This window comes from Pristiophorus japonicus, chromosome 11 (genome assembly GCF_044704955.1).
Source record: "Pristiophorus japonicus isolate sPriJap1 chromosome 11, sPriJap1.hap1, whole genome shotgun sequence".
Lineage (NCBI taxonomy): Eukaryota > Metazoa > Chordata > Chondrichthyes > Pristiophoridae > Pristiophorus > Pristiophorus japonicus.
The window spans coordinates 106,596,056-106,617,251 of NC_091987.1; the positions used below are offsets into that span (position 1 = coordinate 106,596,056).

The following is a 21,196-nucleotide window of genomic DNA, read 5'->3' on the forward strand; positions in this document are numbered from 1 at the left end:
ATAATGTTGCCGTAGTGAAAGTAATGGAAGTGTTCAGACTTATGTTAGTTATATTCTGGAGTGAGCCTCATCAATCACTCCAGGAACACAACTGTCCTCTTCTGAAGGTCTTACTCATGATGGGGAGAAAGGAAGGTTTATCAATGCCAACTCCAACCTCATCCAATACATGTACATATCTACAACTCCAGAGACTGGAGCACAAAAATCTAGGACACTGAGGGAGTGCTGCATTGTCAGATGTGCCATCTTTCAGATGAGACGTTAAATCAAGGCCCCATCTGCTTTCTCAATATAAAAGATCCTATGACACTATTTCGAAGAAGAGTAGGGGAGTTATTCCCGGTGTTCTGGTCAAAATTTATCCCTCAAACAACATAACAAAAGCAGGTTACCTGGTCATTATCACATTGCTGTTTGTGGACGCTTGCTGTGTGCAAATTCACTACGTGTTTCCTACATTACAACAGCGACTACACTCCAAAAGTACTTAATAGGCTGTAAAGCGCTTTGTGAGATGTCTGGTGGTCGAGAAAGCTGCTATATCAATCCAAGTCTTCCTTTCTTACATATCTGCCGGGAATCACTGGACACCAATCAGAAATGGAAATTATGTCTATTTCTCTCCTTCATGCAAGGATGTTTAGATCAAGCTTCAGGCTTGCATTTCTAGCGTAGACCAGATAATTCAGCAGTGACCAGATCATCGAATCTGGAACCCATCAGGCTCAGCACCATAATACACATTGAGCCATTATGAGATCTTGAACAACTGTTTACAGCATTTGATAGAAATTGAGTTGTTGTATACAAGTACCAAGTATAACTTGCAGAAGGGAAGGTTTTCTAAGAACAGATGAGCCAAAATGGGCCTGTTTTTTTGGTACCAACAAACCAATACATCAGATAAGCCTGATCACTCCTCCTGTGGCACCATGCAGTCATTGGTCAAAAAAACATTTTTTTAGAGCCAGTTTTCAGTCGTTTTTTTAATCTATAAAAGTTGCTCCCATCCCAAAAATGGATAGTGAATGCAAGGATTCGTTTTTTGGGAAATAAGGTAAAATAGAAAAGAGAATACCTTATTTCTCTAAAAATTCCAATTTAAAGAAAATGTAAATTTAAAATTAAAACAAAAATACAACAGTAAGAGATGGAATTAGTGACATGAATCCTGTTCTTGATTGAACATTAGCAGCTTGTGCGCTTGTTAAATTTAGACAACACAAAAGGTGAAAAAAATTACTCATTTTAACGTTATTATTCCTCAACAATCTAAGGTTCAGTATGAAAACTCAATGAACATCAATATTTCTTTACATTAAAAAATGGAATTAATAGTGAGTGACAAGCATTTCCCCTGCATTTCTGGTTGATTCTTCACATTTAACCAGAGTGTCAATGACATCAGTTGGGGAGCTGGCTCTGAAAATCCAACTACATTGTGTAAGGTACTAAAGATGACATTGGGTTAAATGACATACTAGTTAGTTCAGTTCCCCAAATTCACTGGCTACCTGCCACCCCTCCCCCAACAAGGTCATCAGCGCTTAATGTTAAGTATAAAAAGCATTAAAAAACATTCAAAAATTTATCATACTGAAGATGACACTAAAGTAGTAACATTCTTAAAAATGGATAGTAAACATTCAAGTGCTGGATAGTTTCACACTTGAAAAGCAATGGCATATTTCCTATTTGAGAAACTGATAGCGGGTGCAACAAGATAACAGACCTCAAACCAGGGTTATGTTTAGGTCAAACAATCCAGGTCACATCAAACCAGACAGTCATTCATATTTACATCATGGAAAAATATTCTAAGACAGACAGACTTAAGAAAAAGATAACATGCTCTGGTAACTCACAAAAAAAGGATGCTGTAAAACAAGACTTCAAGTGCAGTCTCAGGCATACTTTATGCTTGAATACAGGTCCCTCTTTGTTAAAATAATTTAGATATCAGACAGCTTTCCAAGCACTATTTAAATTTGCAGTGTGGCATGTACTGTTACAAGTAGCTTTCAATTACATGGACAAGAGAACACTAGGTATCAAGATGCCAGTATTTTTAGGATTTTGAAAAAACACTTGTTAAAATCATTGTTTTATTATTGAAAAAAATTACAAGATACAACGTCTGGTGTATAGAGCACAACTCTCAAATTTTTAATGACCTGCAAACATGTAGGTTCATCTCATATACAAGAATGAATATTTGGTTTGCTAGGTGCATCAAATCTTCAAGTAGCTTTACCAGACCATGTTACTGTGTCATTTAGAATTTGCCTTAATTTCTGCAGCATTTACTTTTGCGTGGTTTGTTCGTGTAATTTAAATTATCCTTCAGAGTCAAAGCCGGTGCATGCCTAGCTGAACAAAGCATTATAGTAGTATCCTGCTAGCATATTTTTACTAAAAACAATTACGGAGCTATTCAAATACTCAAATAAAAATTTAAAATGCAATCCGTAATCGTTCCAATTCCTCATTTTCTTATCTCCTTGTAGGAAAGAAGTTGCTTTCCTAAATTGTGTACCTTCTCTCCAAGTGGAAATGCTCCGGTTCACTGGAATGTTTTGAAAATAAATCTCAACTTTGCTGCTGTGACCGTGATACAAAAATTATGTAACTGTATCACAGTTGAGAAATTTGTTTTAAGAAATAGTTCCAAAAATCTGCATCTGTGAAACTACACATACTTTAAACGAATAGGAATTCCATTCCCAGAGGGTTGAACTTCTATGATGATGTGAGGGGTTCACAACGAAGTGGAATCCTATCGGTCACAAAATGTAAAGAGCGTTGTGGAAATTTGGTTTGCATGAGTCTAGCAAGAGAAACAACAAAGCAACACACATGTCCCAAGTCAAGGAGGATCTTGCTTTCAACTGTGACATGTCAGAATTACACTTTAAATCCAACATAGTTCACGCAAATATTCTTCCCAGTTATTTTTATCTGGCAACCCATGCCAGCAGGTTTAGTAGACTGCATAACTGTGACAAGAATGAGAGAGGGGAAAGACTAATAAAATAGTCCTTATTAGCTCCTACTGTTTTATGTTTATTTACTCCCATCTCAACCGGGGTTACACATGAATTTGTTACTGTTATTAACAAAAGGTCTCTTATTGAACTTCACAGCTGCCATCAAAACCACTGAAATTAAATTAAAATGGTGATTAGAGCATATGCACAAGTGTTATGTTCAACCACACCATCACAATTTAAACTGAGGTATCATATAGATATTATTATACATCATTCAGCCAGCAACTTTCTGTAGTTAGGATAAATAGTGACTAATGCTTTATGATTGCAGTACTTCAATACTAAAATACGATCAAATAGTGATCCTGATAGCATGGGTCATGAGATTGACTCACCTTGACTCTGTTCCCTGACAAGTTTAAAAATATGAGCTTGCAGAACTTTTAATTTGGCAAGAGGTGTTGCTGAAAAAATGTTACTGAACTTTTTAATTATAAAGCTTCACCATATAAACTAATGTATATTTGACAATGTAGAATGTCTCATTCACTGCAAGCTTCTTGGCTAATAAATAACTTAGCATTGCAGCAAATATTTCACACCCGAATATGTTTAGATGTTTCTATTGCTACTTTGATCTTTGGCCACTAGCTTCTGTAGCATAACTGTACACGGCTAGTGGCCACATAAAAAAAAACTTGCCAGATATTTTGAAGCCAATGGCAAGGAATACATACTTTTCAGTGGGTCTTCCTAGTTGCTACTGGTCTAATAAGAGCTAATAAAAAGAATGCAGGTTTTAATGATGGTCATGAAGTAATTGAGCACAGAGATATCCACTATCGGCATATTGACAGGATGTCAATATTCTGCATATGCACGCTTGCTAAAACAATTATGGCATGGTTAGCCTTTGCCACCAGTTGTAAAAGTAAATTCAGGAGAATAATGCTCTTAATTCGTTCTCTCAAGAACTGGAAAAGACACTTTTGTTTCCATACAACCAGAAGAACACTCAATGAGGCAGGATGGCTTTTTATTGGTCTAGGAAAAACTATCTGGGTATAATTAACAATTTATTTGATTAAAATCTTTTGAAACACAACTGACCAAAGAAAAGCCTTTGTTCACTCATTTTTTTAAATGACTAATCAAAGTGCACTGGCTTTTTTCAAGACAAACCCACATAACAATGCTAAATCCATACTGGTTTCCTCAATTAATCAAGCTAAAATATTTTTCACCACATGTAGCCAATCTAAAATAACGACGTTTGGTTCAGTGATTTTTTCTTCCTTTCTACAACTAGGAGGCAATAAATACTGGGCTACTTCTCAGAAAAAAGTATCAGCACAAAGTTAACCAACCACAGGTTTTTACTCCAGCAGCAAATGTGAGTGCTCTTTAATAGAAATTAGATTATTGCATGATTAGGTCATGCATTTCAGTATGAAATTTAAGATCATGTATAGGGTAGTTATGGGATGGCACAGTCTATTGTTAATGTAGCTAACATTTTACAGCTGGCACTATACTACAAAGGTGCTAAAACAAACAGATGCACATAGAAATCTCAAGTTAATATTTCCTATTTCTGGCATTAAGCCATACAGAGCCAAAGGTCCCAAGCTTAATCCTTGTACTGTCATGTGTGGACATGACAGACCAGCCAGGATCAGGCTCGACTGTGATGGCCCCCAACAGTTGCCACAAGGCACACTTGAAAAACGGTGATTTAGGCAAGTCATCACATGCCTGTAGAACAGTACCCCAAAAGGAGTAATCACTTTCAGGAGAAAAGGCGGCAAAGGAACAAAACTATTGGAGAGAAAATAAATCCGACTTCAGTTGATATTTAAGCACATGGAACATCTGTACTGATTCCTCATGTCTAAGAATAACATACACATACTGCTAGAGCAGGCCAATGCCACCACATGAAAATCTGATCACCATAACCATAGACAAAGAGCAAGTGACATTTTGTACCATATATTGATTGCTAGTTGGATCACTTATCAGTCACAAATAAAATATGTTTAAATTAACTAGTTTTTCAACATATATTCCCTAGCTTTTACAGGCTATTCGCAAATGTGTTTAGGCAAGATAAGCTCAATTCAGACAAGCCTGTCCACTGAAACCATTTGGTTTCTCTTTGCCTTCCAATAATCGTATACCCATGAACCTGTTGCCTGTAGGATATTGTTTTAAATCACCAACTAATGTTCAATTAAAAACCTTTCATAAATTTAAATAGGGTACTTTATATACTTAAAATAGCTACATCTCATCTCCCTCTAAAAAAGGTGAAGTGACGAGCCTTAATAACACACCAATGCATACATTACACCAATAATGAGAATAAACTTTAAAATAACCAAAATACAAACTGGACAATTTTCCATGAAAATGTAATACTATACAACAGCCATTATATTGATATATATTTCATATTACAGAAAGAGATGCAAGTCAATAGAGCAATATTAATTTCTAACTATGATGCGAGGGAAAGGATGATACAAGCCAATAGTATAGTAAATAGGAAGCAACCATTCTACTGATTTATGGGCAAGGTCTGTTTATCTACAGTGGCATTTTATTCTAAATGTTAGATAAGAAATTCAATGTTATATTTACATGATTGCTATTTAGAATACAGTTTGTACCTGCATTCAGGAAAGATAGCAGCTCACTAATGTATCTCCACACAGTCATCATATACTCAAAAGGAGATTAAAACAAATCAGGACAGGTCATGATCAGCCATGATCTTATTGAATGGTGGTGCAGGCTCGAAGAGCCGAATGGCCTACTCCTACACCTATTTCCTTTTTTTACAATGTTAACAGCTCATTCAGGTGTGTTGTTTTTTTCAGATTCATACAGGACACTATCAAACTAACAGCTGAGAAGTACATGCAATTCTGAAGAAAGTAAAGTTCACACAAGTATTCTACAAATATAAATCCAATACCATTTTTACTCCAAATCTAAAAAAACACATGCTTAAAATGGGATGAATTACACACAAATTATAAGGTTTTTCCAAGTGCAAGTGACAAGACAGATTATTAAATTTGTACCACAAAATAAAATCTTGCCATTAAATTTTACATGGAATGTACTCTGTGCACATACGAAACCACTAACTTGTTGAAAAGTACTATCACTTTTCCTCCAAACTCAATTAGTCTACTGGTTTTCAGTTATCTTTGGATGCATTTCCTTACTGCACACAGGAATATTCTTGTTCTCAATATGTGAAACTGTCAAATAAAAATGCAATAATATAATGGCTGTTATGTAAAATATTGCAATGGTTAATTAGTGTACTGTATTTTAAATCAATTGTGTATTTTAAGCAGTTTACCATTAAATCAATGAGATGAGGAGGTGCCACTGATGGCAAGATAGGATGAGCTATCAGGAGCAAAAAGCAAGCAGTAAATTGGAAAATGAAGGCAGGGATATGACAGACTGTTAAGACTAGCTTTACCGGGACATTGTTTCTATTGATCTAATCATCAAAACATTGCAAGTTTTTTTTTAATGGTTTATAGAATAGTCCATGACAAATATTTTTCTATTACTGAGTCCAACTGACTGTCCCATTTCTTGAATCAAAACGGAAACTAGGTTACATAAAGACAAAGTCTGTGCGGCAGTTTAGAGCGACACGAGCAATCTTTTTAACAATTTAACCTGGATTGACAAATTTAGAGTAACTTGATCAAGCCCTTCAACAAGTTCATATTCAATGGATTATTGGAGCAACACGTGAAAAAAAGATTCATAAAAGCAGATACTGCACTCTCTTTCCCAATTACATATAATCTGGAATGAATCTACCATTTACTTTATATATTTTTTATGTATGATCACACTTTTATAAAAGTGTGAAAATATTAAATTTGTTAGATTTGTCTGTGACTCAATGTAAACCAGGAAATAGTGCACGACTGCTCTTAAAATACTAGACATTAATAAACTTGCAGAATGGGTGTGTAAATGGCAAATTAATTTCAATATAGGTAACTGAGGCAGTGCATACTGCTTGTAAAATTTCAGAAGAGGAGCAAAGGGATCTAGGGGTACAAATGCACAAATAACTAAAAGTAGCAAGGTAGGAAAGTGAAGCACTGGGGTTCATTTCTAGAGGGATAGAATTAAAAAGCAGAGAAGTTATGTTAAACTTGCATACAACCTTAGTTAGACCACACAGAGTACTTACTATTCGGAGTTCTGGTCTCATAGAAACATAGAAAATAGGTGCAGGAGTAGGCCATTCAGCCCTTCTAGCCTGCACCGCCATTCAATGAGTTCATGGCTGAACATGCAACTTCAGTACCCCCTTCCTGCTTTCTCGCCATACCCCTTGATCCCCCTAGTAGTAAGGACTTCATCTAACTCCCTTTTGAATATATTTAGTGAATTGGCCTCAACTACTTTCTGTGGTAGAGAATTCCACAGGTTCACCACTCTCTGGGTGAAGAACTTTCTCCTCATCTCGGTCCTAAATGGCTTACCCCTTATCCTTAGACTATGACCCCTGGTTCTGGACTTCCCCAACATTGGGAACATTCTTCCTGCATCTAACCTGTCTAAACCCGTCAGAATTTTAAACGTTTCTGAGGTCCCCTCTCTATGTTATAAAAAGGATAGAGGCACTGCAGAAGGTACAAAATAGATTTACAATGGTAATACCAGATCTGAGAGATAATAACCCCATCAGTAAAAACTGAATAGGCTGGGGCTCTTTTCTGTAGAAAAGAGAAAGCTAAGGTATGACCTGATAGAGGTTTTTAAGATTATGAAAGCGCTTGATAGGGCAGACATAGAGATCATGTTTCCACTTGTGGGCGAGACCAAAGCTTGGGGCCATAAATATAAGATCGTCGCTAATAAATCCAATAGGTACTTCAGGAGAAACATCTTTACCCGGAGAGAGAGTGGTTAGAATGTGGAACTCGCTACCACAAGGAGTACTTGAGGCGAATAGCATAGATGCAGTTAAGGAGAAGCTAGATAAACACGAGAAGGAGAAATGAATAGGTGGTTATGTTGATAGGATTAGATGAAGAGTTCGTGGGGAGCATAAAAGCCAGCAGACCAGTTAGGCTGAATGGTCAGTTTCTGTACTATACATTCGATGTAATTCTATGTAAAATTAGGACAACTAATAGCAGAACATCAGCCATCACAAGGTCACGCCAGTCATCTCATACACTGCTGCTTTCAAAATGTAAAAGGTTATAAATGCAGTGTTCCACATAGTAACTGCTCCCCATCTCTGTAATAGTGCCAACAAACCCAGTATCTTAGTGTCACAGTAACATATTAAACAACCATTAGCTTATTTAGAGTTCACTATTTTGCCAAATCAGAAGACAATGAGTGCTCAATACTGTATTCGGTCCACAACTGGCTGTTTGTTATCAAATTAGTTATCAAACTAGTTAATTATATTAACATCCTACCAATCTAAGGTGTACCAAACTGATATGCCAACAGAATTAAACCACTGGATTATAATAAAACTAAGTTCCGAAATGAAATTAAGTTTTTGTTGAAAAGAGCTAATTCTTGACATTTATCCTTCTTAGGCAGAGTGATAATATGATTTTAAAAAATCAATATAAAATTCTAAGTACTTTAGTCGTCAAGTCCAAAACTAGAGTCTGTATGAGGGGCGAGATGGCCACAGTAGTTTGGGAAACTGGATTAAAAAGACAGGATGGTAAATAAGTAATGGTAAATATTCAAACAATGAATTCATAATTCGCAACGAATATACATTCCGTGAAGGAATAAAAACCCCATGGGAAAAATGATCCAACCCAACAAGAGAAGTTAAAGATAGTATTAAATTAAAGGATTATACTCAATTTATAGTTCTATTTTACACACCTGGGGAGTGATCTTATGCTGTTGGCACACTTGTAACTTCAAATCAATTTCATCCAAATTTCAGTATAAATCTAGTGCTAAATAGTAGCAGGTATAAAAGTTCACCAGTTTCTCCAGAGCAGAGGCATCGTCCTCGCCTTTTTACTTGTTCTCTCAGACTCCAAAAAACAGGCTTGCGTGCACTGTCATGTTCTATCAACTCTAGTGTAAATAGCTCAAGCCATTATACATGAAGTGAATTGGGTCAACCTTGTTCCTAGTACAAGTCCAAATGCCTCCTGAGGACCATCAAACTGGCATCAGCAATGCTAATATGGACACGGAAAAGGAGAAGCAAGTCATACACAGTGCTCTGGTTTCATCCCAGTTGGGCTGCACATGCTTGAGGATGCAAGGTGGTCCTGCAAGATCCAGACCAAGCTCAAGTTAAGTGTAACTTGCCAGATTCAAGTCTTACATTGCGGGTTTAATGATTTGAACGCCACCTTATTATAGTGCTGATGACCCAGCAATATTTGAAGAAAGACACCACATAAGCTGGAATGGCCTCCTTCTGCGCTGTAAATTTCTATATTTCTAAGTTCAGGTGAAGTTCTGGGAATGGAAATATTGCTTTGGAAGGTTAATGGTCATCATCAGAGTAGGGCACAGTGCGAACCTCAGGTACTCTGTATTATGTATTTGTACAATTATTGTACAAGAATGAAAATGAGACAATAGCTAGCCTTTTTAACAAGAGTCGAACCTTTGAAACCCTACTTAAAAGCATAGAAACCATTTTATCTGTCCTGACTCCTTAAGGAAAGAACTGAAAGCTGCACAATTATCAGCTACCTATATTCAATACGAGTCAATACATCCATCACCAACTGTTTATCGTGCCCTCAAGTCAAAATATTACCTGCTCTGCCAGATGTAAGTCACTTTAAAAGTGCTTGGATTCTGTATTTTTTTTGCATAGATCCAAGAGGAGCCTCTGAAGACTGGGATAACATTGTGTGCCCAATTAGCAGATTGTAATGAATTAATGAAGAAGCTTAAACCCTTGGAAGACTTAAATTTGAAAAATTATCACTTTTATAAATAAATCTTTTGTCTTATTAGGACAATAAACATATTTTATCATGACTGCAGCATGGAAGCTCCCCAGGTGATAACATAAATTATGATTTCTTTCCTCAGTTAAAGATATGAATGTTATTGTATCACTACAAATGTAGTGGCTCAGTTGGTGGCACTCTCCCCACAAGTCAGATGGTCATGGGCTCATTCCCCACTCCGGAGATTGGAGCACAAAATTTAGGCTGACACTTCAGTGCAGTACTGAGGGAGTACTGCACTACTGGAGGTGCCATCTTTCGGGTGAGACATTAAACCGAGGTCCCATCTGCCCTCTCGGGTGGATGCAAACGATCCCTTGGCATCATTCGAAGACAACCAGGTGAGTCCTGGTGAATACTTATCCCTCAACCAACATCATTAAAAAGATTTTCTGGTCATTAGGTCATTGCTGTTTGTGGAACCTTGCTATGCGCAAATTTGCTGCCGCATCTGACATACATTCGTGACTACACTTCAAAGTACTTCACTGACCGTAAAACACTTTGGGACATCCTAGGGTCATTAAAGGCACTATATAAATGTAAGTTATTTGTTTATAGGTAACCAAATTGAAGCCCCTCTCAAGGAGCCGAGTACCTAATCTAGATTGACACTACAGTGCAATACTGAAAGCTGCCATCTTTCAGGTGAGATGTTAAACTGAAGCCTTGTTTTCCTGTCGTGATGCTTCAAGATATTGAGTAGTGCCATGAGATTTTTAACAAAGAAGAAAAAGGAGATCTCCCAATGTCCTGGCCAACATTCCCTCTCAATCAATACAACCAAAAAACAGATTATTTGGTAATTGTGAACATCCTTAGGATACAATAAGGTGCTACATAAATACACATCTTTAGTGGATGCTGGATATGGGGGGCAAGAGAAACAAAAATCACGAGTCAATGCACTTGTGCAATATACTTTTTTTAAAAACAATTTAAACTGCTCGGACGACTATTGACAAAGCTATAACCAACAGTCTTACACAGTTCAAAATGCTCTCTCTGGATAAAATACAAGTTTGGAATATCAAAATCTATCATTGCAAACCTGCAAGTTTTTCACGAAATAAAAATTGTCCATAATTATACTTTACTGAAATCTTTGTATCAATAATCCTTACATCATAAGGTAAAGGTTAAAGATGAATTATTTACCTTGTACCAAAAAGCAATTTGCTGGAGTAACCCAATAATCCAAACCAGCCTAGTTGTTTTATACAACTGCTACAACCCTCACCTCCATTAATCTGTATTGTATTCAACATTCTCAAAACTTACGTCAAAATATGGCTTTCATCCTAGTTTTATGCAATAAGATTTAAAATTGACTGGATATGAATAAACAATGCACAGATAGGTTTATATTTGGTCACAAATACTTTTGACATGCAAGTTAATAAATAGGATTAAAAAGATATATTAAAAATAAGAAAATGTCTATTAATGTATAAGTTCTCCCAGTATTGAGACCATTATCTACGACAGATCAACATCAACTGTTAAGTCGGTTGTCCTTCAAGAAACATGTAGTGAAATTTGAAAGACAGATAACCACTACAGAATAAATGGCTGGCAGGAACACAGCACAAGAAAGTCATGTAACAAAGGGGTTAAGGATTGTGTCCAATTACCAACAAATTTATAAACGGCATTGAACTTCAGATTAAATGTAAATTTTGAAGTCTTCCCTAATACAGTCCGGACCTTTTTGGTTGTATCTGTACATGCAGCTTAGTGAGGCAAAGAAGTTGTGCACAAGTTTGATGCAATTTTTTTTTTTAAAAAAGCACATTATGCTTCTCTTGATCAAAAACTTAGGATTAGTAAAGCACTGGTCAGCACAAGCAGCATTTCATTTTTTTTCCTTAAATTATAACCATGAGAGATTTTTCCCCTTTCAAGTTCCTTCAAATTTGGCAAGTTTTAAGAGCGTGTAATTTACAGAGAGATATTGAAGGCATCTGTGATGCAAGTGCCACAAGTTTTCAGTGAAATAAACATCAGGTCATTTCAAGAAAGTTGTACATCAAATATAGTCATACAGAAGACTTATTTCCGATCACCTGTTACGATAGCAACAACCTTATTGCTTAGAGTGTTACATAAACCCTACTTTCATGAGTGGACATTGTTATTTCTAATCTGAGGAAGGACGTTCTTGCTATCCTAATCTGAGGAAGGATGTTCTTGCTATTGAGGGAGTGCAACGAAGGTTCACCAGACCAATTCCTGGGATGGCAGGACTGACATATGAGGAGAGACAGGATCGACTGGACCAGTATTCACTGGAGTTTAGAAGAATGAGGGGGGATCTCATAGAATCATATAAAATTCTGACGGGATTGGACAGGTTAGATGCAGGAAGAATGTTCCCGATGTTGGGGAAGTCCAGAACCAGTGGACAGTCTAAGGATAAGGGGTAAGCCATTTAGGACTGAGATGAGGAGAAACTTCTTCACTCAGAGTTGTTAACCTGTGGAATTCCCTACCGTCGAGAGTTGTTGATGTCAGTTCATTGGATATATTCAAGAGGGAGTTAGATATGGCCCTTACAGTTAAAGGGATCAAGGGGTATGGAGAGAAAGCAGGAACGGGGTACTGAAGGAATGATCAGCCATGATCTTATTGAATGGTGGTGCAAGCTCGAAGGGCCGGATGGCCTACTCCTGCACCTAGTTTCTATTTTTCTATGTTTAGCTTTCTGCCTTTCTCATCCTCGTATCAAAAAGGGCAACTACTGCCACTAACAGGCAGGTATGTTTTAGCCAGTTTTTGTAGACTTTTTCTACACATCAAATTGAAAGGAGAAAAAAAATGTCCAGATTCTTAATTTACATATGCATTACAGAAATCAATGATTCATGCAATAATTAAGTCTCCAAAAGATAGTGGATGAGAAGGTGCAAGATGCTAATATAGGGAACCCATTACCAATATGGGTGTCTAATTAGCTTACTAAAGTGAAGCACACTGATTTGTTGTTATTCAATTGGCAGATAACTGCTAGGAAGTGGTATTGCTACTGGTTACATTCTAAACCTGTCCCAAAATTGAATGTTGGCTTGTTTCTGCCAGTGTTAAAAAATAGCACTAGCTTAACTCTTGTGTACATAATTTTGTTTCGTGCCATGTAGTTTCACAACATATTTTGCAAGTGATCAGCTAGTATGTGAACTTATGACAACTATTCTGATGGCCAAAGCTGTCCTGAAACTTGGTGACATGCTCACATTACACTTACTGAAACCCGAATGAAAATACTAACGCAACTGCATGCATATCATCCCCATACCCATGCAAATATTTTAGTGTAAAATCTCAAGATTCTACAAAGAAAAACTAAGATAGCACGAATTCCCTCAGGAAAAAAAATGAAATCGAGTTAAATCATCTCCAATGGGATGAGTGAGAGATTCAATCTTCTAATCTGCAACACAGTGCTGATGATGGAATAAAAAATACCAATGTGGCATTGCCATATTACTGAATGGGAGTGCAGGGGAAGGGGAGGTGAGAAGGTCGAGGTGTAAAAGATCTAGAAGAGATGAGGAGAAAAGTTTTCACTCAGAGCTGTCGCGATCTGGAACGCTCTACCTGAAAAGCTGGTGGAAGCTGATTCCATAAATAATTTTTTAAAAGGGAGTTAAGACAGGTAGTTGAGGGTGAGGAACTTGCAGGGTTAGGGACGAAAAGCGGCGTTGTGGGACTAAGCACAACTGCTCTTTCCAAGAACCAGCACAGGTACGACGCGTCGAATAGCCTCATTCTGTGCTGCAAGATTCTATGATTCTACGGTAAGAGGGAGAAAAGGACGGAGAACAAAAAAGATCTTAACCATGATCAGGATAAATGTACTGGTGAAGTGTCTATACTGTATCTGCAGTGTGTCTCAATCATATCCCACTCTCACGTCCTGTCTTTGTGACATAATCAGCATTGCTGACTCACTTAAGGAAAACATGACTACATGAACACATTCATGATGGTCCAGAATATCCAGTAGGCTTCAGGTTTTGAACGACATGACATTTTAATGCAATGGGGGTATGTCATTCTAATGTGGTATGCCTCTGTACAATACGATATAACACATACAAATTTTTGGACTAAACATGGACTTATCTCAGTAAGATTGGATTGCCCCAGATGACATGCAGTAATATTTTTTGCTTTAAAGCAAGTACTGCATGTAACTGCTTTACAGATGCACCATCTGTCCAGAGGTCACAAGAAAAATGTTACTCCTTGGGAGTACGATGAATAATATTTTTATAGTTCTAAAAGTGCTTTGGTCAGATAATGACTATTTGTAATCAAGTCGGGATTTCATTTTAATAATTTTGACAGGAAAAGAGGAACACAAAACAGTAACATTAACTTTTATTTTCTTTGCAGAACTCAAGGTTACACCACCAAAAACTTACAAGTAGCCACATAAAACAGCACCCCCCACCAAACACAATTTTACACAAACTAACATACTGACACCCTTCTGAACACAGCATCTCAGTCAATTTTGTTTTTAAAAGTATTATTTGGCAGATCTCCATACAATAAGCATATTTTTCTTGTATGAGGTATGTACACAAGTACTTTTGCAATCTGGTAGCTAGTTCTGTGGTACAATGTGAACCTATGTAAAAATAAGCTTACTTTAAAAACAGCATATTCTACACATGGAGATTTCATTAACAAATCACTACAGCACTGTTGTAATAAAACAAAGTAAACTTCCTGAACATAGATCACTGAAAGCAATACTGTTTCAATTATTTATACTGATTATGGACTAATCGCCATCAATAGTCCACCAAACTGTACCCGTAAGATTCGTGCAGCCACCAGAACACAGTATGTTCTAAAGTACTTCACAGAAGTGAAAATAACCAGATACCAAGTAATAAAGAGTGAAGATGAAAGCGGTAGAGGTTTTGACAAGGCTTTTGAAAAAGGGGAGAGAGGTAGCAAGGCAGAAGGGTGTAGTGACAGTGTGACAGAGTGTGGAGCCAAAACAGCTGTAAGTATTTCATCCAAAAGTACAGATGGGGGGTAATACAAGGCGGAGGAAACAAGGTAGAGGACTAGGGCTGAATGAAGTTGTCGGGCTCGGAAGGAGCAAGGTCATGGAGGAACTTCAGAATGAAGATTTGATGAGGACTAGGTTTTTGAAATTCATGCGTAGATGAATAGAGAGCCAATGAAGGTTGGCAAGCAGAACTAATAAGAGAGCAGAGCTTAGTGCGACATAGAACGCAGGTGGAAGTACGAAACGAGTTACAATTCCAGATAAACCCAATAACTGGGTACAACAGGCAACACATCAGCTTCACATTCATCAACAGAAACCATCATATTCAAAACCAGGCAAAGTTTAAGTTTTTAAGTCATCTATTCACACCTGTAGCATTTTCTACAGTACTTGTTTCATCAGACAACCAATTGAATAATTTAGCAAATTAGCGTTGTGCCAGTCTAAGTTTTGAAACTCAGTTATACTGTTATGTCAATTAGTAATCCATACTCCATCTTTCGTGCTGAAAGACTTGTTGCAGTAGAGTTTGTGTATTTATGGACACATTAATATAGTAATGTTCAGAATGCATTAAGTCAAATTTGTGTATGCAGAAATAAAAGAACTTGCATTTATATAGCACCTTTCATGACCTCAATGTCCCACAACCAATAAATAACATTTTGAAATTAAGTCACCATTGTCACGTAGGGAAACTCAGAAGCAAAGTTACGCACAACATGGTCCCACATTCAGCTTCGATAAATGACCAATTAAACTATTTGTGATGTTGGTTGGACACCAGGGAGAACTTCCCTGCTCTTCTTCAAATAGTGCCATGGGATCTTTTACATCCATTCAAGAGGATGGATGGGGACTTGATTTAACGTCTCATCCGAAGGACGGCATCTCCAACAGTGCAGCTGCACGGGAGTGTCAGCCCAGGTTATGTGCTTAATTCTCTGGAGTGGGGTTTGAACCCATGACCTTCTGACTTAGAGGCAAGACACTTAGAGGCAAGAGTGCTACCACTGAGTAACGGCTGGTACAATCAGATATAAAAATAAAAATCATATCCAAACTCCATAGTATGTGAACATGCAGTATATAATCAGAGCCCAGGGCATACCTTTGCTTAACTTATTTTGATGCTGGATAGAAGGATGCAAGAGTTCCATATACAATGCCTTTCTTTCTAGAGATCTTGCCATAAAGACTGAACTTTTCCCCACTATTCCAACTCCACAAGCTTTAAAATCAAGTCATGTGACTGACAATCTAATTCCATGTCACAACAAACTGATATTTTATGGTGCTGAAGTGAAAGTATCAGCTCTATTTTATCAATATATAAAGTTTGCTCAAATTTAAAAGTACTGTATAAACATTTAGCACTTCAACCAGAGAAACACAATTTCATCCAACAGTAATCAGTGCAAGGACCTCTCGTGAAAAAGATATTCTGAGTATCTAAAACAGACTAATCTTAAAAATTATATTTATGGAAGTACCACTTTATTGAGACCAACTGAAATTCGTCCAAGTCTGATTTAGGCCTGAACCTGTCATAGGAGACAAGAAGTTAATCCCAAAAGGTAATTGTGAGCAGTTTTCATTGGATTTATTAAAGATCCCACTGGCAAAACAATCTAAACAAAACTTACACATGTTTCCAAGTTTCTTTGGTCAAGTAAAAACCAAAGCAAGTCCACGTTGAGAAACTAGTAAACATCTATTCTTTAAAACAATGTTAATTAAATTATGTTTACTGATGTTTTAGTTTGCTGTTTGCAGATGTACCAGGTCTTAACATACTACAAATTAGTAGTCATAATTCTCAATGTAGAACAATTTGCCATAGGACCTTGCACCTGTACACATCAAGTTAAAAGTTTGTATTACCTGTACATTGTTTACATATTTAAAACATATTTTTAAAAACGTTTTCAATATATACACAGTATGTTAAATGGCTTGCCTTGTGTGTATGACAGCCTAACATTTAAAGACCAATTTAAACAGACATTACCCCGATCGGGATTTCACAAAAAAAATCTTCTTTCAAACGATGTGACTATTGCAAGAAAAAAAAATCACAATATACAACTATAGACTGGATGTCAATACGGAGTTCTTAAACTGTACATCGCATTGTACAGACCAGCCAAATAGTCCCTAAACAAAACACGAGCCGAATTTCCCGGATTAAAACGCCTCCAAATAAATGAAATAACACAACTGTCATGGAGATATATATTTCTAATTCATGCTGGATTGCTGTGCCCTGTGAATAACACTCGGGTTTGCAGCATATACTGTAGCACTTACAGTATGTCAAAAAAAGAAGAGTCCATCTTTTTCCTCTCACTCTCTCTGGACTAACACATAAATAAAACATTTTCGGACTCGAATCCACCCCCTCACCTCCCTCCCTTCAAAATAACAACATCTTAAAATAAGTGTCAGGCCCGGTGGCCGTTTAAAAAAATAGATATATTTTTTAAAGGAATAAACTGAGTGAGGAATTAGAATAAAATGCAGTCACACAAACCTCTCCCCGTTTCTCTTCTATCCTCTCTCCCTCCCTCTGTCGCCCGGCCCGCTCTGGTTGCTGAGAAGCCGCCGCTTGGGTTTACAGTCCCCTCCTTACTGGGGAGGGGGGTTAAGGAAAATAATAAATCAATCTCCAGTGCGGGGGGATTTAGACTGGTCTTATCCTCCCTCAGTGTGAGTTATTATTTAAATTGTGCCTCTTCACCGCCCCATCTCTCTCTCTCTCTATCTCTATATTTTTCCTCTTTTTTTATTTCACAAAATGGCGCGCACTACAAACCTGCGCAACAGCAAACACCTCCTCGGCGCCGCCTTTTTTCAAACCCGACTTTACACCTCCTGGCGCTCCTCGCCAGCCCGACTTCTCCGGCCGCTCCGACCTCCGCCTCCTCTCGCTTTTTTTTGACAATTCAACTTTCTCCTCTCGCCCTTTTCTCCCCCTCCGATCTCGCGTTTGAAATTTGCGATGTAGGGTCGGGAGGGAGGGGGGTGGGGGGTAGGGGTAGCGGCGGGGAGTGAAATGAAGAGAAAAAAATTCCCCCGAAAAAATATATTCCGAGCGAGGCGGGAAAGCCCTGGGAAAAAAAAAATTTTTTTTTTTCTTTCCTCTCTCGCTTCTCTCCTCTCTCTAATAACAAAATGGCGGCGGACTGAGCGTGTTGCTATAGAGACTGTCAATCAAAGCGCCAGGCCCCGGATGAGGCGCTGACGCCAACGAGAGTGGGGAGGAGGGGCCTCGAGGATGTTGTCAGTCGGGCCCTCAATGCCCCGGATGACGCACTGATTGACAGGGTGGGACCTGTCGCCATGGAGACTGTCAATCAAATATGGCTTTTCACACAACTCTGCTTGCAAGGGAGTGGTCGGCACTGGGACGAAACTGCCGGGCGGTTTTCTTTTTTTTTTTGCACGGCTGGTCTCTGCAAAGGTTGCACTAGCTGGATCTATATTTTTTTGCCCCTTGAAACAATTTTATTAGTCAGCTTTGCAATGCATAGATAGATCGATGCAAAAACTTTTCGCAATCAACGCTCTCCCCCCACCCAATAAAAATGCAACAGAATTCCTCCATTTCATCCGCGATAGGTACATTTTTTGTGTGTGTGTGGACTGAAATCTTAAAACTTCACCGCTACAAATTGATATCAATAATAATAAAAGGAATGGTAGGCATCTGTTTTATTTGCACATCTCCAGAAAAAAATATGCAAAGGAAGATGACCTACAAACCCACTGAAATATATAAACGGCGTGACAGAATGGGCTTCCCTCCCATTGAGTCCGGTTGTCGTGCTGCAGGGTGAACTGTCCCCCCAGGGTTGTTTAAACGGCCGAGAGTCTTTTCATGATTGAAGCTAAAACACTCAAATGCCACTTCTGCAGCTCAGCTTACAGCAACCCCAAACTGCAGTGAATACTTACACTATACACATGTACTTGGTTTTAAAAGCTATCCTCCCGCCTTTCCTATGTATATGTTTTAGCTGGGAAAGGTAGTGGAGCCTAGTTTAATTCCTCGACAATATTTTTAATTGTACAATACAATGAAATTGTCGTTCTGTAACAGGCAAGCGATGGAATCTTTGCTCCATTCGCATCAGCTGGCCTGACATTCACAGTTCCAATGAGTTATTGTGTCTGGCGCACACACACTGCGTGGGGCGGGCTTGAGCTGGAGGTGAGCAGGAATTCAACGCTTCAGACTGCACACAGCCTGCTTGCATTTTGCATAGTGAAGCCGGCAAGGTATCAACAGTTAATGTGTTCGTGCTAACATTTATTTATCACCTGCAGTTCTGATTAAGGCATATGACTCCCTTAAATTAGTATTTTTTTAATAGCGAGTAAAGTAAATCATCCAATGGTAATCGAATCACAGAGAGTGCGGTGCTGAATGACGCATACCTGTACTCATAGGCGGTCCCTCGAAGCGAATGACTTGCTTCCACGCCAAAAAGGGATGAGTTCCCAGGTGTTTCAATAAAGGACCTAATATTCCAGATCCTGAACTACATGTTGAAGGGTAGAAGATGCCTGTGCGTGGAATTTTTTTAACGTGGGGTGGTCGTTGCACATTAGCCACCACCTATCACAGGTTCAACCACAGTCCCAGGTTCAATGTCTAGATTCTATTGCTGGCCAGTCTAAGTGGGGACAGCAAGAGAAGTCATTGCAATGATTCTCAGTACCCATACCTGAGGGTGGGACAGGGGCAGACTCAGCCCGAATACTTCTAGCTCGATAGGTTACTGTCATTCGCTATCCATGCTTACACATGAGGCTACTTCAACAAGGGAAACTGAAGACGAATGCTACCTTCCAGAAACTAGACACGTCACAGATATGCAGGTATCTTAGACCTTCCTGCGCCTTAGTTTAATGTCTGTACAGAGCACAATATTATATTTATGTACAAAACGAGCTCCGCCTCTATCCACCGACATACAGTCACAATACCATGGAAGTTGTCACATTAATGCCCCCCTTTTTGAAGAGGATCCCAGGGGGTACGCCTGGTGAGGCAAGCCATATGCATTGTCATCTGCTGACCTTGCAATGAACAGCGCGCATGTCAGACGCCTGCAGCACACTGCTCTCATCGCAGCAAACCCGCGTTTTTGTCACGGGTTGAATTCCAGCAAACCACTGGATTGTGATCGGAACACACCGTGAAACGCATGCATAGAGATGTACTGCATTATCTGCAATGCCCACACTATGCTAATACATTCTTTTACTGACTGACTATGCCAATACGCAGAGGAACAACTTGCAGCTCAGGGTTTTTTTTAAAACAACATGTCCCTTCCCTTGACCAGCCATCTAGCTCAGCTCCGCTCCGACATCCCTATCAGACCTGAACATGTGGATTGCAAACTCCCAGAGGCACCGGAGGGATTGGAGTTCTTTATCGTCCTCCAAAATCAAATTTTGATTTAATTTGTTAAAGTTTCCGTTAATTTTGGTTGCAGTTACAGTTTTCTTAGTTGTTGCTTCCTCCTAATTGGTGATGGCATTTGACATCAATTAAGTTTTAACGAAAAGAGTTGCAAACTACCAGGTGGATCTTGGATTGACGAGGGCAGGGTCTCTGTAAAGCGTTTCTTTCAGCTTGTTAAAGGTTACCCCACGTCTTGCTGACCAGCTCATCTGGCTTAAATGTAGTTCCCAGCTTAGCTCTCTTAACGATGCAGCTGTGTTATTACAATCTACTGTTCTCAGAAATGCTTTGACATTTTGTTCTTGGATGATGCCAAAAAGCCATGCCATCTACTTTAGCCCTGTTAACATAGAAACATAGAAAATAGGTGCAGGAGTAAGCCATTCGGCCCTTCGAGCCTGCACCGCCATTCAATAAAATCATGGCTGATCATTCCCTCAGTACCCCTTTCCTGCTTTCTCTCCATACCCCTTGATCTCTTTAGCCGTAAGGGCCATATCTAACTCCCTCTTGAATATATCCAATGAATTGGCATCAACAACTCTGCGGCAGGGAATTCCACAGGTTAACAACTCTCTGAGTGAAGAAGTTTCTCCTCACCTCAGTCCTAAATGGCTTATCCCTTATCCTAAGACTGTCCCCTGGTTCTGGACTTCCCCAACATCGGGAACATTCTTCCCAC

General features: G+C 38.6%; 1 protein-coding gene across 3 annotated transcripts in view; it reads right to left on the bottom strand.

Annotated features, from left to right (window-relative positions):
• LOC139276216 (dual specificity tyrosine-phosphorylation-regulated kinase 1A) overlaps nt 1–18,205 on the bottom strand; it is an 86,806-nt gene extending 68,601 nt beyond the window's left edge. For 2 of the 3 annotated variants that reach the window (XM_070893860.1, XM_070893858.1), the window contains exon 1: nt 17,854–18,205. The gene's annotated coding sequence lies outside the window, so the exon portion shown is untranslated. Of the gene's footprint in view, nt 1–17,571; nt 17,815–17,853 lie in introns of those variants that run through there. The other variant, XM_070893859.1, reaches the window with a different exon arrangement.
• Nucleotides 18,206–21,196: the final 2,991 nt, after the last annotated feature.